Source organism: Apodemus sylvaticus, chromosome 17 (genome assembly GCF_947179515.1).
Source record: "Apodemus sylvaticus chromosome 17, mApoSyl1.1, whole genome shotgun sequence".
In the NCBI taxonomy this organism is placed as follows: domain Eukaryota; kingdom Metazoa; phylum Chordata; class Mammalia; order Rodentia; family Muridae; genus Apodemus; species Apodemus sylvaticus.
This window is the reverse complement of record NC_067488.1, coordinates 65,198,534-65,224,122: the sequence shown is the minus strand read 5'-3', so window position 1 is coordinate 65,224,122 and position 25,589 is coordinate 65,198,534.

Here is a 25,589-nt window from a genome sequence, read left to right as displayed (position 1 = left end):
AGGAGGCAAGGACTAAGGACTGAAACTGTCCCTTCCCCCTTGTTCCGTTGAGAACAATACAGCCGCTTTCACCTTGACAACCAAGACTGCCTCAGAGCAGTCTCACCTGGAGACCAGCAGAGACCTGCATGACTGGAAGCAGGCAACCCGCTGAGAAGAAGAACCAAGGAATTCGCCGCCATTCGGGGGGCAGGGTTGTTTTCTAAAGACTATATATATTGGCTAAATAATAGTAAAGTCAGTCTTGATCGGCAAAATGTCGTCCTGACTCAATTCTCTTTCGTCGCCTTCCCGTTTATCCCCAGAATTCTCTTCCAGGTCTCCAGTTCACATGTGGCCACGGGCAGCTACATGAAACCACTAAAACCACGATCCCAAGTAAGTAATCCCTCCTTGAGTAGTTTCTGTCAGACTTTTGGTCACAGTGATGAAGGGTCTGAATAATGCAGACACCATGTACATCTGGACTGGGCCTGAGAAGCAAAGTCTGCGAGAATTAGGACCAAGGCAGGAATTCTAGACTGAAATTGCTCATCTCCTTATGTCTGTGCTGTGCCCCACAAGCTTAAAAGGGAACTCAAAGAAGCCGGGCTATGGTGGCGCACACCTTTAATCCCAGAACTTGGGAGGCAGAGACAGGCAGATTTCTGAATTCGAGGCCAGCCTGGTCTACAGAGTGAGTTCCAGGACAGCCAGGGCTACACAGAGAAAGCCTGTCTTGAAAAAAAGGGTGGGGGGGACTCAAGGAGATGGTTCGCTGGTAGGGCAAAGTGCTTGGTATTTGTGAGGGTTCGACCCTAGCAGTCCACCAGCCCACAACAAAGAGACGTTTGAGTTCCTAGGCATCTTTCTGCATCTACTGTGGTATCAGTTTCGCCACTATCCCATGGGTCTCTGTGAAACCAGTTGTTTTTCTGTGGGGGCCCTAGACAATGTCCAAGACTAGATACCACAAAGCAGGTCATGTGGCTGGCACTGCTGTGCACACCTTCAACTCTGGGCTTGGGAGGCAGAGGCAGGCGGTGTATCTCTGTGAATTCTGGGCCAGCCTGGTCTACGTAGGGAGGTTCAGGCTATCTAGGGCTAACAAGGAAAGAAGGGGACATACTATTGCCGTAGGTTTCTAGTAACTGAAGTTACGCACACCCCTGGCACCTGTCACTCGAGCTCTGCCTTCTGGCCAGTCAGTGCTAGACATCTTCACTGCATCCTGACGTCTCTACAGCCTCTGAAGACACTCTATTCCAAGAGGAATGTTTAGGGAGCTCCACTGCAGAAAACAGCTCTGACTTCAAAACAAGAGAAATCTTCATTAACACAGAAAAATTGCCATACTCCACAAAACAACTTTTCTCCATCTTTTAAAAAATACTTCTCCTAAATTTGGTTTATCATATAGGAGTCATCAGAGAGGCTTCACGCAGCAACTGATGGAATCAGATGCAGAGGCCCACAGCCAAACATTAGGCAGAGCTTGGGGAGTCCTGTGGAAGAAGGGAGGAAGGATTAAAATGGCCAGAAAAGTCAAGACCACAACAAGAAAGCCTACAGAGCCAACTGACCTGGGCCCACTGAGTCTGAACCGCCAACCAGAGAGCACGCACAGGAAGGACCCAGCCGGCTGCACAGATGGAACAGTTGTGCAGCTGAGCCTTCCTGTGGGGCTCCTAATGTGGGGACAGGGGCTTCCTCTGACTACATTGCCTGCCTTCGGATCCCTTTGCCCTAACTGGGTGCCTTGTCTGGCACCAGTAGAAGATGATGGGCCTTGACATGCCAAGGCTGGTAAGTAGTCATAGGAGGCCTCACCTTTCCTGAGGAGAAGGGGAGGGGGTTGGGTTGGGGTTGATATGAGAGGGAGGGACTGGGGGGGGGGAAACTCTGATCCAGGTGTGAAGTAAATAAATAATTAATAAAAAACCTGGCTTATCATGCCGAATTCTTCCTTCCTGTAATATGGCTTCACACATGATTGGGCGTACATGCGTGCTCTAGCACTCGTGGGTATCCCACACAATGGGGCGCACATGCGTGCTGTAGCACTCGTGGGTATCACACATGATGGGGCGTAAATGCGTGCTGTAACACTCGTGAGTATCATACATGATGGGGCGTACATGCGTGCTATAGCACTCGTGGGTATCACACATGATGGGGTGTACATGCGTGCTGTAGCACTCGTGGGTATCACACATGATGGGGCACACATGCGTGCTGTAGCACTCGTGGGTATCACACATGATGGGGTGCACATGCGTGCTGTAGTACTCGTGGGTATCACACATGATGGGGCATACATGCGTGCTGTAGCACTCGTGGGTATCACACATGATGGGGTGCACATGCGTGCTGTAGCACTCGTGGGTATCACACATGATGGGGTGTACATGTGTGCTGTAGCACTCGTGGGTATCACACATGATGGGGCACACATGCGTGCTGTAGCACTCGTGGGTATCATACATGATGGGGCGTACATGCGTGCTGTAGCACTCGTGGGTATCACACACGATGGGGCGCACATGCGTGCTGTAGCACTCGTGGGTATCACACACGATGGGGTGTACATGCATGCTATAGCACTCGTGGGTATCACACATGATGGGGCGCACATGCGTGCTGTAGCACTCGTGGGCGTCAGAAGACAATGTGCAGGCGTCTGTTCTCTTTTTCTCTCTGTGGGTCTCAGGGATTGAGCACAAGGTTGTCACAGGCTTGGTCACAAGCTCACTCACCTGCTGGGCCATCTCACTGGTGTCCCCACCATACTTCAAATGTAGCACAATCACACCAGATATATTTACAGTGCACCATATAGATATATCCATTTATTTTTTATTTTTGTTATTTTGAGACAGGGTTTCTCTGTTTTCTGGAACTCACTCTGTAGACCAGGCTGGCCTTGAACTCAGAAATCTGCCAGCCTCTGCCTCCCAAGTGCTGGGATTAAAGGCTTGTACCACCACTGCCCGGTGATATATCCTGTTTTAAACACACTTATGCATTCCCTGCTGTTCTTCTTTATGGATAGAGGAGATTTTTGAGGAGAGAGGTGTAGCCAAGCCTCAACTGCAGGCCATCTACAACAGTTCCCCTGCCCCTTGATGACACTTACTGTTCAGTGTGAGAGTTTCTATCTCTTATTTAAACTGTGAGCTGATCTAGGGGAGAAGTGTAAGCCAAGTCTCTCCATCACCACGAAGAAGGCATGTTATATTCTCAAGGTTCGACAGAGCCCCAGGAACATGCTGGTACTTATATTGATTGGATAAATGACAAAGGAGAATTCAAAATGACGTTGCAAGTCCATAAAATGAAGTCTCAAGTGCTCGGAAAACTGCCAAGATTTTGTTTTCAATAATAGCAACCCTTGGAGTTCTTCATAAAACATCAGGGTGTCTTGTTTAACAAGTACTTAGAAACCACAGTATTAGTTACAACTACCAGTGCAATCTCCTCAAAACATGACTTTTCAGGGGGTTTGAATGAAGTTTGCCTGCACTTAAACCCATGCTGAAATTTAATTCCCACTAAGGTCTGGAGCCAAGTAGAACCTTTAAGAGCTTTGGAGTCGTCCTGGGGAGTGAGACAATCCACTCATATGACAAACAGAAGGGACCAACAGGCTACTGAAACATTGGCTGTAAGAGCCAGCTTGGCTAGGTCTCACTCTCTTGTCTCTCCCTATGAGGTGGTCAATCTTGCTTTGTTTGGAGACAGGGTCTCACTGTGTAAACTTAGAGGACCTGGAACTTGCTATGTAGACCAAACTGGCTTTGAACTTGTCTTAATCAGGGTTTCTATTCCTGCACAAACATCATGACCAAGAAGCAAGTTGGGGAGGAAAGGGTTTATTGAGCTTACACTTCCACGTTGCAGTTCATCACTAAAGGAAGTCAGGACTGGAACTCAAGCAGGCCAGGAAGCAGGAGCTGATGCAGAGGCCATGGAGGGATGTTTCTTACTGGCTTGCTTCCCCTGGCTTGCTCAGCCTGCTCTCTTACAGAACCCAAGAATACAGCCCAGAGATGGTACCACCCACAAGGGGCCCTCCCCCCATCACTAACTGAGAAAATGCCTCACAGTTGGATCTCATGGAGGCACTTCCCCAACTGAAACTCCTTTCTCTGTGATAGCTCCAGCCTGTGTCAAGTTGACACTCAAAACCAGCCAGTCAATTGACCCCTTGTCAACTTGACACACAAACACATCACTATTAAGCCTCAACCCTTACTTTCTTATTCATCCCCAAGATCTAAATTACTTTAAAAGCCCCACAGTCTTTGCATATTAAAAGTTCAATCACTTTAAAATGTCCAATATCTTTAAAATTCAAAGTCTTTTAAAAATTCAAAGTCTCTAACTGTGGGCTCCACTAAAATACTTCTTCCTTCAAGAGGGAAGCATATCAGGGCACAGTCACAACCAAAAGCAAAACTCAAAATTCCAATGGTTCAATGTCTGGGATCCAACTCATGGTCTTCTGGGCTCCTCCAAGGGCTTGTGTCACTTCTCCAGCTCTGCCCTTTGTAGCACACAGCTTGTCTTCTAGGCTCCAGCTGCCCGTACTCCACTGTTGCTGCTGTTCTTGGTGGTCATCACATGGTACTGGCATCTCCAAAACACTGCTATTTTCCACTGTAATTAGGCTTCACCAATAGCCTCGCATAGGCTCTCTTTATGGTGACAAGCCTCTGCTCCTATGCATGACCCCTTCAAGTCCTGGGCCATCAATTGCAACTGAGGCTGCACCTTCCGTGATCAGGGGGGAGGGCCCCCTTGTGGGTGGCCTTCCGTGGCCTCTCACTGGGCCAAGAGTCTCAGCTGCTCTTCATGATGCCTTCATGCCTTCAAAACCAGTACCATCTGGGTGACTCTTACACAGTACCAAGTCCAGCCATAGCACAAAATACAACCGTGGCTATCTCTGGAACATACTCTCTGTGCTCTCAGAAAACACTTCCAAGAAGATTTCATCTCAGTGATGCTGGTCTCTTCTTAATCACCGCTAATTTCTTAGCTCCAGCTAACCAGCATCAATAGTCCCAGTAACACAAAGGTTTGCTTTAGTGGTTCTGGTATCTTGTTACTCACAGCTGATTCTTCAGCCCCAGCTAACCAAAACCACAGAGTCTTCACAATCAAAACATGGCCACTTTAAGAGTCTTTAATCTTCCCTCTGAAATTTCACAAGCCAGGCCTCCATCTTCTGCTCTGTTTGTAACATTGTCTTCTAAGCTCCTACAGAACTTTCCACAGCTTTTCTAGCTCAAAGTTCCAAAGTCCTTCCACAGTCCTCCCCAAAACATGGTCAGGTTGTCACAGGAATACCCCACTTCTGGTACCAATTTGTCTTAGTCAGGGTTTCTATTCCTGCACAAACATCATGACCAAGAAGCAAGTTGGGGAGGAAAGGGTTTATTGAGCTTACACTTCCACGCTGCAGTTCATCACTAAAGGAAGTCAAGACTGGAACTCAAGCAGGTCAGGAAGCAGGGGCTGATGTAGAGGCCATGGAGGGATGTTACTTACTGGCTTGCTTCCCCTAGCTTGCTCAGCCTGCTCTCTTATAGAACCCAAGAATACCAGCCCAGAGATGGCACCACCCACAAGGGGGCCCTCCCCCTGATCACTAATTGAGAAAATGCCTCACAGTTGGATCTCATGGAGGCACTTCCCCAACTGAAACTCCTTTCACTGTGATAGCTCCAGCTTGTGTCAAGTTGACACTCAAAACCAGCCAGTACAGAACTCATGGAGAGCCACCTGCCTCTGCCTCCCAAGTGCTGAGATTAAAGGTGTGCACCACTGTGCCCCTGCTTGATGTTTGATCTTGACTGTCAACTTTGACTAGATTGAGGAGTACTAACCTCATTAGTGAATCTCACCTCTGCTGTGCCTTGGGAGCTTTTCCAGAGAGAACTAAGGGAAGGATCTTCCTTGACTGTGGTTTGCACTGTTCCATTGGCTGGTAGAGTACATGGGATAAAGTTAAGCTAAGGAGAGGCCAGGTGCATGGCGTTCTCTTCGTCTTGGTCACCATGATATGAGCTACTGTGCTCTGCATGACCTCCCCCGCCCCCATGGAGTGAAGCCTGAGTCTGTGACCCTGCACAACGATGGAGTAAGACCTTTGAACCCATGACCCCCATGGTGATGGAATGAAACCTTTGAACCCATGGCCCCAACTATGGTAGAGGAAGACTCTGAGCCCACAGCAAAACAAACCCCTCCACCTTTGAGTTGTTTGTGTTACGTGTTGTGACAGCAATGGAAAAGTCTGACTAACACCACGTAGGGCTATGATTGCTGAAGGATTCTGTCAGCCACCTCAGCAGATATGGCCCTTCAGCCTTGGGCCAGAAGCAGGACCAAAATAAACTTTTTTCTTTATAAGGTCTCCACTTTGTAACATTGTTGATCAGCAACAAAACAGACTGAGACTCTGGTCTAGTGAGGTTGCATTATCTGTAAGGCGGCAACGTTTCACACATATAACCCAAGCCTTTCCTACATATGATTTTTTAAGGGCAGAGGACAGATAGCCAAGGGAAGAGAAAGGCTAGCAGAAAAGGTTTTCAGAGGCTCGAGTGAGAAGGGTCTTAATGATGGTGTACTGGCTGGTTTTGTGTGACAACTTGACACAGGTTGGAGTTTTCATTGAGAAAGGAGCTTCAGTTGAGGAAATGCCTCCATGAGATCCAGCTGTAAGGCATTTTCTCAATTAGTGATCAATAGGGAAGGGCCCATTGTGGGTGGTGCCATCCCTGGGCTGGTAATCCTGGATTCTATAAGAAAGCAAGCTGAGCAAGTCAGGGGAAGCAAGCCAGTAAGAAACATTCCTCCATGGCCTCTGTATCAGCTCCTGCTTCCTGACCTGCTTGAGTTCCAGTCCTGACTTCCTTTGGTGATAAATAGCAGTTTGGAACTGTAAGCTGAATAAACCCTTTCCTCCCCAACTTGCTTCTTGGTCATGATGTTTGTGCCAGAATAGAAATCCTGACTAAGACAGATTGGAAGAGGCATCTGCTGAATGTTTAGAAGAGAATGGTGGGAAAACATCACACAAGTTTCAGAGACCAGAGTCTATTATTCCCGGGAACAAACACCTAATGCTTTCTATATTATGACTATTATAGCAAAATAATATGAGCCACAGTCTCTGCCAAAATTACAACCAACATGATACTTTTTCAATGGGACTCGGGGAATGAGACATTCTCTGAAATGAAATCCATCAAATAAATAATGCATATGTATTGAATTTCCTAAGCGATACATGGCCTGGAGTCTGTAACAGGACAGAGAGTTCAGAGCAGAGCTGAAGTGCCCTGGTACTGTCCCTCTAAAGGCTGCATATGTGGGACAACAAGCCTTCTCACAATAGTGTGCCAGTGTTCCCAGCCCCTACGCAGAGCAGGAAGCCCAGTGCTGACGACTCTGCCCCAGCCTCCTGCTAACAATGGTGTCACTTTGTACCAGCTGCGGGGCCCTGCAGGGCTGAGAAGGGACACCTCATTTCCTACAGAGAGAAAACGGTTTGCAGATGCCAAGCATTAACAACCTAGATTAGAGTTAGGTGAAATCTGGAGACCCCTTAAGTCATTAACAACCTAGATTAGAGTTAGGTAAAATCTAGAGATCCCTTAAGTCTTTAACAACCTAGATTAGAGTTAGGCGTAATCTGGAGACCCCGTAAGGCGGCCTTTGAAACAATTCTATTGCTCAGACAACAGCTACTCATCAAAGGACATACTTTTGAGGAAAGTCAAATACAGAGATCTTTCACTGAAAGCTTGACCTGAATAGATGTGGCAGAAAACCAGGCGCTTCAAAGAAGGCTGGGTCGTCTCAGCCCCCACCTAATGCCCAGCAGAGGGATAATATATCATACTTCGATAATTACAGAATGCATTGTGCATTCTTCTAAACATTGCATATGAAATTGGAGATGCAGATGAAAATTCCTTATGCTACAGCCTGAGGAAGAAAGAGAGACTGTCCACCTCTGCAGGCTCACAGCTCTGCCACGCTCATGTCAGTGCTTATAAGTACTAGCCAACTCAGTTGGACAGTAAGTCATTTAAATCAAAAGGCCCATCTATTTTTCGACAGATTAACTAATGGCCTCGTGAAAATTCTCAGAAGGATCCTGACGGTCTAACATTCATAGATAGATTTTTTTCTTTTAATAGGAAAAAAAACCCCAAATTGTGTAGCGTACCTTAGATACTGTAGTGTCTAGCACCCATTGCTGCTTCCCCTTGCCCCCAGCAGTAGCACAAAACTAAAAAGCTGATGAGATCAAAGATCATCCAGTGGAAAGAGATTAGAATAGAGCATTGTGGGTAATTCATCCCCTAATGCAACTCAGACTCCCACCCTGGTCCATAAAATAGCAGCTTTGCCTATTACAGATGCCAGCAACCTCTTCTGGCATCTTTTCAGGAAGAAAGGGCATGAGCCTTTTCTCCTCCTCCTGCTCCTCCTCTCCCGCCTTCTCTCCCTCCTCCTCCTCCTCATCTGTCAGGAGACTGCTGCTCAGTTGGGACCCCAAAGTAAGAAGGAAATGTGCAGGAAATAGCCTCTGCTTCCCAGTCGGTTTCAGAACCCCTGAACTCAGAATAGCTTGACTGTGTGTGTGCAGGACAAACACATTCTCTACTCCAACATGCAAGAAGAGACATGTGTGAAAGAGACCAGAGCTTGTCATGGTCCAGTGCAACCAGTGATCACATGGGCTTATTCTGCTCCATAGCAAGGAATGAGGAAACCCACTTAGCCTGGTTCCAGATTGCAACTTCTAATTGAGTTTATTAGTAATTAAGTTGAGATATTGATTTTCTATCTTCCAGTTCAGGGAGGGGAGAAAGGAACATCATTTATTGTTCCTTACAGGAATCCAGTCCATTTTAATGTTCGCAGTCTGTTCTGGTTGATATGCTGATTCTTTAATGCATTCTCTCATTGGGGCATGTGATCGATGCATACAGGAAGAGGAAAGTGTCATAGATTTCCCTATGATTATTTGCATATTTGCAAACACTGCACCCAGCTTTCTGAGAAGAGAAGGCTCTCATCTGAGAAGAGAAGTAAGCATTTGCTTACTTCTGCCCTGGGAATATGTCTTGCTTGGCTGGTTGCCAGCATCCTTGGGGAAGACTCCGATTCAGGGAGAGCAGGGAGCACATAGTTATTTGTCACAAGGTATAGCTCGCTGCTGTCTGCGAAGAATACTGCAATTCTGTACATTCCCGGAAGCTGATTCTAAAGATCGACGTGTGTTTTGTCTGTTTTGTTCTGTTGCAAAGAGTTAACAGAGGCTGGGAATTCATAAAAAAAACAAAACTATAAATTTATTTTTTCTTCATTCTGAAGACAGGGAGACCAGGACTGAGACAGCAGGTGTCAGGTAAGAACATCCTTGTGGCCTCTCCCCATGGTGAAGGCAGCCGGGGCAAGAGAAGATAAAACCACAAACAAGAAAACATACTGCTCACCCTTTTATAGTGACAATTGTCCTTTATTTGGGTAAAGGGGCCTGGGTCATAGCTCAGTGTCCCCAGGGTTTGATCCCTAGTACTATAAACAAATAACAAAAAGCCTTTTAGTATTAATAGGGGGACACCCTGTAAAAAGTTAATAAAATCCAAGACTTTTTACTATTAATTAAGGGACACTATGTAAAAAATTAATAAAATCTATTTTTCCTTTCCCAGCTCCTGGAAAGAACCCTCCAAGACTAATTGGTTATTATTAAATGCCTAGGCCATACACTTTGGCTCATTCTCTGGCTAGCTTGTGACTTATTTAACCATTTAAAATAGTCTATGTCTGCCAGTTGGTTAGTTACCTATCCCTCAGTCCCAGCCCACTTCTTTCTTCACGTGTCTCCCTGAATTCATTTAGTCTGATGGTTTACACCTGTCTCTGTGTCCTGTCTCTGCTGGTCTCCTCTCTCTCTCTCTCTCTCTCTCTCTCTCTCTCTCTCTCTCTCTCTCTCTCTCTCTCTCTCCTACTCAGTTTCTTTAAGACAGGGTTTCTCTGTATAGCCCTGGCTGTCCTGAAACTCACTCTGTAGACCAGGCTGACGTTGAACTCAGAAATCCACCTGTCTCTGCCTGCCAAGTACGGGGATTAAAGGCGTGCGCCACCACTGCCTGGCTTGAATCTCTTTTTTATACACTCACTATTTCCCAGAATCCTCTTTCTTCCTGCCAGTGTCCTGCCTTCTATTTCCTGCCTTAGCTCATTGGTCATCAGCTTTTTTATTGACAGGCAATGTTTATAAGAGATCCTCTCTACAGCACCCAGTGAAGCAAACACTTCCAAACACTTCCTGTTTGGATCGGTTCTCACCTCTGCTGCACTGGGAAAGTTTTGAATTTTTGTTAATACATCCCAGTTCTGCAACACATGTAAGGAAGCTACCATGTTATCTCTATTGAAATTATCAAGTGTGTTTAGCACCAACTCAGCCATCTGCTGAAGATGGACCCATATCATCGTCCACTTCAAACCATGCTACTGGTTGGAAGTTTCTTGCCTTCCTTTCCTATAAACTTTCTTCCCACAATCTCTCTTTCCCAAGAATGCAGGAATACCTTCCAAGGACTGTTCCCAGCAGCCAGAGAAATATTGCTAACAATACTGATTAAAATCAGAGATGCAGCAGGGCAGTGGTGGGGTGTACCATTAATTCCAGCACTCAGGATGCAGAGGCAGGTGGATCTCTTGAGTTTGAGGCCAGCCTGGTCTACAGAGTGAGTTCCAGGACAGCCTGGGCTACACAGAGAAAACATGTCTTGAAAAACCAAACCAACCAAACGAACAACAACAAAGCGGAGATGTGGAGGGCAGCATGGTGGGAAGAGCGGCCTTGCGAGTCGGGCAGAGCTGGACACGAGTCCTGGCCCTGATGTTCGCCAGCTGTGCTGCCCTGCAGACGAGGAGGCTGCAGCAGGCCTGTTGTCCAGCCCATACTTCTTGTTGAGGAAATCCTGGGAAGAAAGAAAGGAAAATAGCCTGCTCAACTCTCCTTGAAAGTCGTGGGTGGCAGATCTCCAGGCGAACACACCAACAAAGGCAGAGAGAGGCCCTTATCTAAGGAATGCTTCCAGCAAGGGCAACTTAATTGATATGCTATTGAAAGTTGGGCTGTGTGTTGGAATGTTTCCCTAAACAATGTCTTGTATCCATGTGACTATGAAAGCAACCGTGGGATGTGTCCTGGAAGAAAAAAGCAGTCTCCTTTAGGGCCAGAACTAATCAGAACAGGGCAAGGAATAGGCTGGGGATCTATACTGGTACCTCTGTGCCAGTCAGGTTGAGGTGATGACAATGGCATCCTCCTCCTCCCGCCTCCTCCCTTTCCTCTTCCTCCTCCCCCTCCTCCTCCTTCTCCCTCCTCCTCCCCTTCTTCACTTCTTCCTCCTCCTCCCCCTCCTCCTCTTCCTCCTCCCTCTCCCCTCCTCCTCCCTTCTTCTCCTCTTCCTCCTCCTCCCTCTCCCCTTCCTCCTCCCCCTCCTCTCTCTCCTACTCTACCCTCCTCTCCCTCTTCTTCCCCCTCTTCTTCTCTCTCTTCCCCCTCCTCTCTTTCCCCCTCCTCCTCCCCTTCTCCTCCTCCCTTCTCCTCCTCCCCTTTTCCTCCTCCCCTTCTCCTCCTCTTCCTCCTCTTCCATACAGGATCTTGCTATGAAGTTCAGGCTGGCCTCAGACTTGAAGCCCCACTCTCTTGGCCTTCCTAACGCTGAGGCTGTAGCCACAGACTGCCAAGCCCAGCTGTCAGATTTTATCTTGAATCATCGGCAGAGCTTGCTACCGTCTGAGGCCACCACAACAAGTGAGTGAGTCTGATTCAATAGCCAGGTTCTTTGTGTTGTCTTGTGCTCTCAGAAGGGTAGACGCTTCATCATAAAAGTTCCCTCATCTATAAATGGCAATAATAATAAATCTACCTTTATAAACAGAAGAACAAGCAGACAAGGCAGGAGAATCTCCCAACATCTAGCAGTATAGGAAATGCTAAATGTGGCATCTACTTCTGACGTCACTGCTGAGCCCATGGTCCGATGTGTAGAGCCTCCAGGGATGACATCATTTACCTCTGGAGAGAACAGTGACACAGGTGCTGCCTTGGTTTTCTCTTTTGTATGTCATGCTTTGAGACAAAGTATCACTTTATAGCCCCCAGCAGGCCTTGAACTCACAGAGCTTGCCTGTCTCTGCCTCTGGCATATTTTACCACACTCCGTGTAAGTGGTATATGTCAACCCTTTTGCCATACCCGCTCTCCCAAAGTTATAAATATACTCAGCAGAGTGCCAATTATAGGTATTTTTTCCTTCCTTAAAGAAAAGAAGCCGGGCGTTGGTGGCGCACATCTGTAATCCCAGCACTTGGGAGGCAGAGGCAGGTGGATTTCTGAGTTTGAGGCCAGCCTGGTCTACAGAGTGAGTTCCAGGACAGCCAGGGCTACACAGAGAAACCCTGTCTCAAAAAACAAAACAAAACAAAACAAACAAACAAACAAACAAAAACCAAAAAAAGAAAAGAATCCTAAAATATACCAAATTTAAAATTCCTTTTAGAATAACTACAGTTTTCATAGTCCAAACTTAAATGAACCCTACTTTTCCACAAGATGTGGCCAGAACCCGTATTTCCAGCACTTGGGAGTCTATAACAGGAAGATCGTGAGTTCCAGACCATTCTGGCCTATACAAAGAGACCCTACCTCAAGAAGAACAAACTTTTTTCCCCTAAGCATTCGTTTAACAGGCGTTGATTGTGTACCACGTGCAAGGCCATGAGCATACACACGTGAAATAAATAGCATAGCTTCTGCCTTTCCCTCGGGGCTTACAGGCTGGCGGAGAAACAGCCTTTAGACAAGTATCGTCCAAACAAGCATGCTAATGTGACGTCCATGTCAAGCTGAAGTGAGAAGCCAGAATGTCAGGAAGCAGCTAGCATCTGCTATCTGAGAGAGAACGTCCCTGGCTCTGGGACACTCGGGGTAGGTGGTGTGGCAGGGATGGGCAGAGGAGGAGCTTTTAGAGAGACAGGATGGTAGTGATCTTTTAAGGCTCCCCGATTAACCCTGACAGGGGGTCTGCAGGGTAGGGGGCGTCACCCATGGGATTCGGTCTGGGGATGTTGCCCAAGAGGTTGCCTCTTTCGCTCCTTTGCAATGTGTTTTCATCCTGTCTTTCACACACCTTTCTCAGGGTTTCTTTGAATACTCTTTCCATTCGCCTCCTCTCTGTTCCTTCTGTGGACAGCCTAACCTGTCCCCAGCCTAACCTGTCCCCAGCCTAGCCTGTCCCCAGCCTAGCCTGTCCCCAGCCTAGCCTGTCCCCAGCCTAACCTGTCCCCAGCCTAAACTGTCCCCACCTAACCTGTCCCCAGCCTAGCCTGTCCCCAGCCTAACCTGGCCCCAGCCTAAACTGTCCCCACCTAACCTGTCCCCAGCTTAGCCTGTCCCCAGCCTAACCCGTCCCCAGCCTAGCCTGTCCCTAGCCTAACTTGTCCCCAGCCTAACCTGTCCCCAGCCTAACCCGTTCCCACCTACCTAACCCGTCCCCACCTAATCTGTCCCCAGCCTAACCTGTCCCCACCTAATGTCCCAGCTGTATGTGGACACTCTTGCCACCTCACAAGCTGCAGAGTGAAATATCCCCCAGTTTGTCAGCTTCTACTTCCGTACAGACACAAACATGACAGATATCAGCGCAATGTGGGACTCTCTGTCTTCGTCTGTCTCATCCTCCAATTGGCTCCCCCTGCCAGGCTCCTTCGTCTCAGGGAATGGTCAGCCATCACCGGTTTCCCACGCTAGAGACGTGTGAATGCATTGTGCCCCGCCTCATACCTCCCCCTCTGGAATCTGTTCATCTTTTATAAATACCTTTCTGTCTCTCCATCTCGAATGCTACCATCCTAGTTTAAGACCAAAAAAAACACATCGTGTCTGTGTGTGTCTCTGCACAAGTTATGTGACCATGAACATAGGTGCCCTCCGAGGCTTGGATCCCCTGGAGTTGGGGTTACAGGCAGTCGTGAGCCCCCTGACGTAGAGCTTGGGACCTCTGCAAGAGCACTGTGCACTCTTCAATACTGTGCCATCTTTCCATTTCCCCTCCTAAAGTCAATCACTTACTGAATTATATTACCACCCTATAAAATCCAGGGTCACGCCCACTGCGCTTTTGAATTTCTACACCAGAACTATTCAACCATGTTCCACAGGATTTCCAAAAAATTCAATATTGCTTTGTTGGTGTTGGTGTCATTGTTGGTAGTGGTGTGTGTGTGTGTGTGTGTGTGTGTGTGTGTGTGTGTTGAATAAAGGTCCTGGCCAGCCTGGAACTCACTCTGTAGGCCAGACTGGGCTTGAACATAGAGATTTGTCTGTCTTTGCCTCTCAAATGCTAGGATTAAAGTCATATGCTGCTCTCCAGGTAGGTCACTGTTGTCAATGCAGCCGAGAGCTGAAAGGTTTTACTTTGCTCTGGTGAAGGTGGTTGAAGAGCTAATGAGACATTGAAGAAGAAGCAGCCAGATATGGAGATGATTAATCTCAAACCCTAGCTGTCAGTCACAGAGAGATGGGTTTGGTTTTTGGCTACTAATACACTGAATAGGATTTACGCCATCTGTCCACTGACCTACTTCTGGTGAAGTCTAAGACTGTGGGAAGCCAGTTGGTCCCTCAGTAGGAGGAGTGGTGCTATGGGAAGGACGCGGATGGATAACTGGAAGCTCTTAGTTCACAGATTTGATGAAATAACAAGCAGGAAAGAATGAGTAAGACAATTGTGCTCTTTGGTTTCTCCCCTGGTCCTCTATCGCCCTCATGTGGCTGCCAGGGATCCTAGCCCCTACTCTCTTCTGCAGCCCGATTTTGTCATTTCTAGAGCCGCGACTCTCGCACTGAAATTTGGTCTCTAGCTCATCCCTTCATTCTCCAGTCTTAATCTAACTGATGGACTTAAGCTAGATGATCAGAGACAAGGCATAGTTAGACAAGATGGTGCAAGCCTGTGTCTGTAGCCCTCAGGCGGCTGAGTCAGGGGACTCCTCTTGACCTTGAACCCACCGTGGACCACATAGGAAGACCTTGTTACAAAGAAACAAACAAAATCCCAAACTCAAGTCACATCAGAATCCTAGGTAATAGAAGGGCTTGGCTAGTGGAGAGTTTTAGACTGCCCATAAGAGATGACTCAGGCGGCCAGTTCAGTTTAATTCCTTACACGGAAACCCTGCCTTCATTTCCGAGACCCAGTCTCCTGTGCTTGGCTTGACACCACTCTCTCTGTGACACGGTGGCAAGCACATCATCTCGCCCTGTTGCAAAAGAACTCTAGAGGCTCCTTTCTGTTCCTCACCCTAATCTCCCTCAGGGGCTGATGGCTCCAACCAATGTCTGGGTAGGAATGATTTGAAGATGATATGTAGTCATCCTTCCATATTTGTATTGTGCTGTATTAGATATTACAAACGGCCTATAAATTATTCAAAATATAATAAGGAGATTGCATTGGTTGTATGTCAACCTTTTGCTATTTTACAGCAGGGACATGATTATCCAAGGAATTTCGATATCTGCAAGTGGTCTTTGGGCCATTCCTCAGGTTGCCAAGGAAACACTACATCCTCACACTTCTCTGAGACAGAGGACATTCTTCTGTCAAAAATATGGAGCCCTGAAGATGAGAGAAAGGTGTATTTGGAAACTAAGGGGGCAGGAAGAGACTTGATACCATCTTTTCCCTTTATTTTGATGCAATTTTATTAATTGATTCTTTGTGACTTGTGCTGTGGCCTAGGCTGGTTTTCAGCTCACCCCAAAGCCCTGCGATCCTCCCAACCCTGCCTCCCAAGAAGTTAAGATTGTAGACCTGTGCCTTGGATCTGCTTCCTTCTTACTACTTAGTTGAAAATGTTTATGAGATCACTGTACTTTATCATGAATTTGTGAGAAATAATAGGAACATATCCCTCATACATCCTGCCAGATCCCAGCAGTGCTGATAGTTTATAAAAATTAGAGTATAATGTCAGAGCGTATTGATGCTTACAATATAACTTACCCACTTTATCAAGACTTTCCAATTTCACTTTTTAAGTTGTACTGTTGTGTGTTTGTATTTGCATATGCTCATGTGTTCTGTTATATATAACTTAATCACTTCTGTAGGTTTGTGAATGTAGAAAGTGAAGATAAGACCAGTCCAAGATATGGTTGAGGGGAAGGCTTGACTGACTGACTGATTTTTATTTTACATTCATCGGTGTTTTGCCTGCACATATGTCTTTAGGAGGGCGTCAGAACTGGTGTCACAGACAGGTGTGAGCTGCCACGTGGGTGCTGGGAATTGAGCCTTTGGAAGAGCAGCCAGTGCTCTTAACCTCTGAACCATCGCTCCAGCCCAAGGGGGAGGTTTTTATTCTAGATATGAAGGAAAGTACAGATGGGAGGGGCACCTGGGAGAGCCCAGAGAAGGGGGAGGAAGCAGTAGAATGAACATGGCCAGTAGACTGAAGGGAGCCATGGGAGGCGTTGGGGGGAGAGTAAGAGAGGGAGAGAAAAAAGGGAGACCAAGACGGAGGACAGGAGAGGGAGGACCAAGAGGGTTGCTCTGTAACCCTGCTAAAATGGCAGAGTTATCTAGGAATGAGAAGCTGGGGGAAGGGCAGCCCATGGGCTAGAGAAGTTTGGTGGGGTGTGAGTGAGGTGTGGAGAGACAGCTGAGAGGAGTCACTGGCACTGGGAGCCTGAATACTTTTGCATGCAATAGGCACCACAGTTAGCTCTTTGTCCCAAACTTCTTTTGGATCTGACAGTGTATCACCAGTCAAGTGAGAGAAGTTTTCATATCTTGTTACAACTGCATCCACTTCCGCATCCCCAAGACCGGGCAGTCACTAACTGGGCATCTTCACTTGTGAAAACCGGCCTTGTCCGAATGCTGTGTAAATGGATCACAAGCATGAGATCTTTTGGATGGGCTCTCCCACTCTCAGCTTCCTGTGTCTAATTCCCTTGAGATTCATCACCTGAATTGTTGACTCTATGAACAGGCAGATCTTTTAAAACTTTGTTGAATCTGTTGTTTGCTTAAGGACAACTGAGTCACTGCCAGACATTTCTGAGTGGTTGAGCATGAAAGAGGTGGAAATATGAATGAGCCAAGTGTGGGAAATACACCTCAGGCTGGTCGGGATCTCAGCCACAGGTCAGTCTCCACTGCCTAGTCGCTTCCACAACAGGGGGAAGGCGTCCCTCATTTTCTGGAATGGTTGGCAGGAATCATCTTGTCTGGAGGACAGCAGGTGCTGAGTAGCAAAGTTGGGTAGACTCTTCTGAAGCTGCAGTCACCTCAAGAACTGGGAAAAAACAAAAGCAGCCTCCGAGCCTGACACGTAACACTAGGCAACAGACACTGCAGCCCATAATATCACCCAACCCTACAGAAAAGCCAAAAGGAAACATAATTACTGCCTAGCCTGTAGCCTAGAGAGCAACGTTAGAGGGTTTATTTGCATTTTCTCTGGCAACAAGTTGACTCCTTTATCCTCCGCTAGAACAAACAAAGGTATTACAGATATTTGTGTACAGATTGGCTTTTTTTCCTTTTCAGCTCTCTAGAGAAACTCTACAAGGGTGCAATTGCTGGGTCAAGTGGCAACCGCAGGGTTAGGTGTTAAAGAAAGTGCCAATCTGTTTCCCAGACTGAACCCACTGATACCCACCCCACCAGCCATGCATGAAGGGCTCCCACGCTTAGTTTTCAATCCCCTTCAATTTCTTGCTCACTCTATAGAGACTGTCAGCAGGTGGCTGGCCCTCAGTGTCTGTCGCTCACAGGGACTCCTGCAAATTAATTGGATTATGCTCACCCCCATCTAGCTTTTAGAAACGAGTGAGACAGAGACTGTGGTGTACTTATTTGGCTTTGTCAATAACTGGCGTCGGGGAAGGGTAACCCAAGTCAACTTTTCTAACAGCTGGACTGGCTGCTTCCCCAGCTATGGACCCCAAATATGTGTTCTTTGAATCTTCCTGAGTTATTTCTGCTCCAGCAGTCTGGTGTCCTGGGGGGGGCACATTTCACTTGGGCATGTGGTCCCTCACATGAAATGAGCAAATGGAGACCTTCCGTCCTCCCATCTCTCTCTCTTTCTCTCTCTCTCTCTCTCTCTCTCTCTCTGTCTGTCTCTGTCTCTCTCTGTGTCTCTGTCTGTCTCTCTCTGTGTCTCTGTCTCTCTCTGTGTGTCTCTGTCTCTCTCTGTGTCTCTGTCTGTCTCTCTCTGTGTCTCTGTCTCTCTCTGTGTGTCTCTGTCTCTCTCTGTGTCTCTGTCTGTCTCTCTCTGTGTCTCTGTGTCTCTCTATCTCTCTCTGTCTCTGTCTCTCTGTCTCTCTCTGTCTCTGTCTCTGTCTCTCTCTGTCTCTGTCTCTCCTTTCTCCTCCTCCTGCCCAGTAACTCCTTCTCTCTCTATTCTCCCCAGTAATTGGTTGTACCCATTTTTATTTCACCTATCATTGTAAATTGGGGAGCAAGGTTTATACAGCAAAGTCTGGTGTACGTGGGAATGCGCTCATCTCGGGGTAACCAGAGCTCAGGGTACACAATTTAGCATTTGAATACATAGCAGCACCAGATCAACGCCCAACAGACTCCTGTTCAGAGACTATGAGAACTGAGCAAAAGGAAACTGGTACTGTCCGGGTAACAGTGAGCATTGACTGTGTGTTTGTCATTTGCAAGGCTACTTACACCAGCCCTAAGGTAGGCCCTATCACCACATTCAGGAGTATATAAGTCAGATGCCTGAGGTTTGAAAAAGAGTAGTGCCTGCTCATCATTATGGCTAGTAGGTGACAGAGCTGGGACTTCAGTCTAGGGCTGCTATGACCCCAGCTGTCTCCTGTGTGATAACAAAAAAAGTAAACAAATGAGAGAAATGTTTCTGCACTGTGAAGGCCACTGCATGGGCTGCTGGGCCGGTTATGTCTCTTTTCTAATGTCAATATTGGCTTTTATTATGTCTGGGAATTAGGGGATAGTTTGGCAATGTGTGTATGTGCACTTGTGTGTATAAGAGAGAGGAATACTGAGAAATCAAGAGAATAGAGAGAGATCCACCAGGTACGCAATGATCTTCCCTCCAAAGTTATGAGTAGCTCCCGCTGATGCATTCGACACAGGCCTAACCTGTCACCTGAGGATGATAGCAGTGTATAAATAGTATGGGTAAGGAAGCAAGGAAAAATTACCCACAATTCATCACACTAAGTAGACTGTCTCCGCAAACGCCTTCCCCTATTTAAGCAGAAGGAAAAAGAAAATAAATAATGCAATGATTATGCAAATAACCACACACACACACATACATATATATATGCTCACGAATGTGTATGTATACATAAGCAAATTAAAACAAGCATTTAAAACACCAGGAGAAGTGGAGAACCCAGGATGGAAGGAACTATAATTCAGACTAAGAAAACTGCGTATGTTACAAAATACAGAAAAACTTACCGAGATCGCAAGGGCAAAGAAATAAAACAAGATGAACTAAGACCACAGAGTACAAAAGAGATAACACACTGGAAAGAGCAAGGTAGGCAGATGTGGAGGTGACAGAGAGGGACTCCCTGAGACCAGCATCACACACTCAGAAACGGGGAGGAAGGATTAACAGGACACGGGCTGGTAAGACAGGCACGGTCCTGTGCGCGGGCAGCAGGTGTCTCCTAAGTACAGATTACAAATACTAAACTGAAAACTGCCTCAAAACGTTTTCTGTAGAAACCGAAGAACTAATTTTATATATAAAAGACTATTTGAGTCCCAGAAGAGAACTGATACAAAATAATTGAAACAAACGTGGCCCGATCACATAGGTGACTTTGGGACTGAAACAGAAGGGTTAGAAAGGTCAGGGTAGAGGAGGAGTTGTGCGTAGGAGGGCAATGAAGAGAGTGATCGAGCCTTCTCTACAGCTCCGTGTCATTATGACCGGTGGCAACTGGTACCACCGTGGTGCTAAGAACTGTACACGCACTGTTTCATTTGATTTCTATACAAATTATCCATATTCATGGTATCGGTGAGATTCCAAAGCGGGCTAAGTGATCAGAGACCCAAAGGGAGCATGCGCAGAACCCAGATGCCATTCAGTGGGTCTAACTCCTTGGTGCCCGCTGCGCGCTGCTGTCTTAACCGAGAACGCAATGCCTGTACTGTACTCTTCTGTTAGCACGCCGTGTAGCTCTGCCTCGTCTTTCGTGGCTTCCCTGGAAGGACCACATTCACTAAGGCCATTCATATTTAAGAATGTGCTTATCACCTTTATTCTCAAACAAGGGAACCAATTTGAAGTGGGAACTAACTTAAGGGTTCTTTGGGAAGTCAGTTGGGTCGGACGGTGTTTGGCTAGGGCAAACACGCGAATGAGTGTTTTCCTGAAGCAGACACAGATGAAAGGATGTCTTGCTAGAGCAAGCACGTGAAAGGACACATGATGAAGGGTTCTTTGCCAACAACACACATGTATTGGCTTGCCTTATATGTGTTATTGAACTCCGGCTGTTGTGACTCCATAGAAAAAAATCACACCCAAAAACTTCTGGTGGAGTGCTGGTGGCTCCTTGCTGCTTCTGTGGACTTAGGTTGATTGATAGAGTGGTGTCAGCTGATTCAGACTCATGTGGAGTTTTGCTAAGACAGACTCACACGGGGAGGCTAACCGCTTGGAGGACACGTGATGTCCGGAGGGGGCATAAATAGGATCAATGGCCAGTGACAGGGGCTGGGCTTGACTTGCTTGCAGAGCTAGCTTTGTGACACTTCTTGGTCTCGAGTCTTCTCTGATGAGTCTTCTCTGATCTTGGCTTCATTGAGGGAGGCACAACTGAGAACGTCTGCGGGTGTTCCTGGTGGTCCTGGTCCCTCCCCCTGACTCGTGCCGATTAGGTTGAGGCCTGGCTGTTCCTGCTAGGTCATACCACTGCTGCTGCTACCCCGACAGTGCTGAACCGGACTGCTGGTTTACCCACGAAGTGCTTGTGAGTGGATCAAGCTGCCGCTGCTGACCTGTAACCTGAACTGCTGACTTCCTGACAACACGGATTGGAGTTGCTGCAGAACAATTTCTAAACAGGTCCCCTTCCCCCATATTCTTTTAAAAATTTATTGATTGATTTTATGTATGTGAGTACACTGTCACTGTCTTCAGACACACCAGAAGAGGGCATCAGATCCCATTACAGATGGTTGTGAGCCACCATGTGGTTGCTGGGAATTGAACTTCGCTGACCTCTGGAAGAGCAGTCAGTGCCCTTAACTGCAGATCTGAGCAACCCTCCTGTCAAATTGGCTGTCACTTCCTGAGAAGTTTTGGTTCTTGCTACTCAATCTCCTAGAATACCTTCCTCCTCCCTGAGGGCTAGATTGTGTGTTTCTTCTAAGAGACTATGTCTTTTGTGCCCTGCTTGTCAACCCAGCTGGCTGATTTCATTTTCTGAAGTACCACAGCACTGTGTAAACAATCTTTCATGCATGCAGCACATGAACTATATACTTTTTTGGGTGTTTTTTGTTTTGTTTTGTTTTGTTTTTTGAGACAGGGTTTCTCTGTGTAGCCCTGGCTGTCCTGGAGCTCACTCTGTAGACCATGCTGGCTTCAAACTCAGAAATCCGCCTGTCTCTGCCTCCCAAGCACTGGGATTACAGGGGTGTGCCACCATGCTCGGCTAACTATATACTTTGTTACAAGCATATGTTATACTTTATGCCAAGAAGCATTTCTCATTCTCTCTTAGACCAATTCCTAGGGACAGGAGGTGTCTCAGGGTCTCCATTGTTATAAAGAGATATCATGACCCAGGTAACTCTTATAAGGAAACATCTAATTAGGGCTGGCTTACAGTTCAGAGGCTTAGTCCAGTATTGTCGTGGTGGGAAGCATGGTGGCACCCAGGCAAACCTGATGCTGGAGAGGAGCTGAGAGTCCTCCTCCGGATCAGCAAGCGGCTGAAGAGAGTGAGGCACTGAGCCTGGCTTGAGCATCCGAGACCTCAAAGCCCGCCTCCTGTGACACACTTCCTCCAGCAAGGCCACACCTCCAAGAATGCTGCTCCCTACGAATCTATGGGGTCCATTGTCAGGATGTATGCTACATTCATTTGGAGGGTCTACAGTGTCTAGCAGAAAAATATTTAAAGAAAAGGACCCCAAAAGGCTCATTGGGTAGTTCAATGATTGAACACCAGTAGCCACTTGGTGAATTGATCTTATTGGCTTTGTCTTTATTTTGGAAGCTTGAGGCTGGGGAAATAATTCAGTCATAAAATGCTTGCCTCACAAGCCTGAAGACCTGAGTTTTATCTCCAGGACCCATGAAAAGAAACTGCTGTAACCACAGTGCTAGATAGCATCAGGTCTAGCCTGACCAGTAAGCCCTGGGTCCGGTGAGTCCCAATCTCAACAAACAAGGTGGAGGGCCAGAGAGATGGAGCCGTGAGGGTATGCACCTGACACTTAAAAGCCTGAGTTCAGTTCCTGAGACCCAAATGGTGGAAGAAGAGGTCTGACTCCTGAAAGCTGTGCTTTAAACTCCACACCACACACACACACACACTCCACATCTCACACACACACATACACATACTCCACATCACACACACACACACACACATACTCCACATCTCACACACACACACACACACACACACACACTTGGAAGCTTGTAAATTTTTAGTTTTATAAGACAAATGAGGGGCTGGAGAGATGGTTTAGCAGTTAAGAACACTGACTGCTCTTCCAAAGTCCTGAGTTCAAATCCCAGCAACCACATGGTGGCTCACAACCATCTGTAATGGGATTTAATGCCCTCTTCTCGTGTGTCTGAAGACAGATATAATAATAAATAAATCTTTGGGCTGGAGTGAGCAGAGGTCCTGAATTCAATTCCCAGCAACCACATGATGTCTCACAACCATCTGTGCAGTTACAGTGCACTCATATACATAAAATAAATAAATAAATTAAATCTTAAAACAAAAGACAAATTAGTTACCATGAAGACTAAATAGGCTCTCTCTCTCTCTCTCTTTCTCTCTCTTTAAAGACAAAGGCACAGATTAAGTTCCTTATGAATGGCATAAGGTCTAGTTGGCTAAGTAAAGTGATTTTCCTTTCTGTTCTGGGCTGAGAAGGCACTGTCTTGAAAAATAACACACAAAAGAGAGTCTCCTTAGTTTTTCAACCAGGTGTATGACAGACTTCAAAGGAGGCTTTCCAAAATTTCTCACACTCTGGGGTTCCCAGCTGGTAAACTGTATTGCTCAAAACCTAAAACAAACAAACAAACAAACAAAAAGCTATTTTAGCACACATAAAGGACACACAGAGATATTGCTAGTGGGATGTAAATTAAGAGCATAGAAAATATAAAATAACGCATAGAATTAAAAGGATGTTCCTGTGAGTCAACGTGGATTCCATATGGAAAGGAAAGTTTTGCCCTTGCTTAATTAAGGTTGTATTGTGCCATCACGTCCCGAGTGAGCGGGGAGTAATATGCTGCCACCTACTGGCAACTGAGAGAAAAGACAGCTCAGGACCTTTCATTACTGAAAACCTACGGAGCCTTAGGCACTTAGATTATCTTATTTGATACGTAGACATTTTGCACCTGAGCTAATTTTTCCTCTGGAGTCACATCATCAAACAAGTTGGCGTAGTTGAAAAAGAATCCGCCAGCCATAGTGAACCTACATTTGTGATCTCAACTTGTGAACTCTCAGGAAGTTTAACTGCAGTCTTCATCTGAGGACTGAAGTAAGTTCTGATCCAGCGACCAGAACCAGCATTAAGAACCAGCGACCAGAAGGCGTGAGCAGTACCAAGCTGAGGAAGCCAGCGCTCTAGCCAGCTCTACTGTAAAGAGGAGCTCTCGCAAGCGTCTCCTGTCTATAAAAAGCCAATGGCCAATGAGCTAGGGCAGGACATAGAAGCTGGGAGACTGGCGGGAAGAGAGAGGATTCTGGGAAATGGTGAACGTCTAAAGGGAGACTATGAACTCAGGAAGATACCGAGGGAGACGCAGAGAAGACACAGAGGTGGGACTGAAGGAGAGGTAACTAACCAATTGGAAGACAGACTAGTTTGAATGGGTTAAATAAGTTACAAGCTAGTTAGGGGATGAATCAAAGCTTATGGCCAAGATATTTAATAATAAACGATCTCAGAGTCGTCACTCCCGGAGCCAGGGCTGGGAAAGGAAAACCTGGAATTTAATATATATATTTTAAAAAAAATACTGCTGTCTGTGGATGAGGGATGTGGTTTGCATGCTGCTGCTCCTGGGAATAGAGACCTGTTCTCAAGCTCTGTCTCCCTCGGCCTTCTTCACACGGCTGCTGAAGGATTCGAGCCTTTGTGGAGAGCTCAGTCCATCGCCCGCCACTCAGGGATGCCAGAAAGCTGAGGAGAGTGAGCAGGAACTCGACATGTGTGGTGCTCCAGCCTCCCTCCCTCCTTCCCTCCGGCTCTGTCTCTGTCTTTCTCTCTCTGTTTGTCTGTTTCTCTCTGTCTGTGTCTGTGTCTGTGTCTCTGTCTCTGTCTCTGTCTGTCTACCTACCCCCACCCCTTACACACGGCAGTCACCTGAATGAAGACATAGCAGTTTCCCGTCTCTGCCCTCTCTATTTTCTTTGCTTGAGCACCACGTAGTATATGGAACTGCTTAGCAGCTCAAGAGTCTGGTTCATGTTTTACTAGTTTGTTTGAACTATTGAAATGATGGGCTAGCTTATCCCTGACTCGGTAGGATAGCACCTCCGTGCTCCAGCTCGGTTGGCATTATGTGTCAAAGTTTTACTGGGTTGTAACTTAAAGAGTAACTTGGCTCAGCTCTGAGGGTTAGCTTTAGCATTGAGGGGAAGGTTGGAAAAAAACCAAAAACTAGTTAGGATTATGAAGGGCTTTGAAAGCAATTGGCTTGGATTTCCTTTCAATGAAAATTATTTTGTTTGGAGAGACACATTTCACCACCACCCCTTTTTTTCAATTATAAAAATGGTATTCACATAGCCTAGGCATAGGAGCGGCCATGCAATTTTTATAGGTCATTCATCTCCAGTAATCACCTATTTACATTGTCAGAGGTCCAAAGAAATTACGGCCTGAACGGTCTATGCTGTGTCTACTCAGAGTCTTCAGATCAAGGTCGTGGTGATTAAGGGGCTGTGTCCAGAAAGGGGACCTGGAGACAGATAGCTACTGCCACAGCAGGTTCTTTGGTGACTTTGTACCCAACCACCCAATTTAATGGACTTCATTACTACTATGTGCATGCCAGAAGACCCCTGCCTCAGCGAGCACTGGGGGATGCATGCAGTGCTGTACTGGCTAATAATACTGGACCCAGAGATTCCTGAGATGGAAGGGACCAGGTTGGAAAGATCACAGCCGAGTCTATTTGAGTGAGATAACTTGAAATGGTGTACAGAGATAAGTCGTTTTATACTGAAAGTGGAAGGGTCGACGCAGGAATAGGAGTTGGGGGTGAGG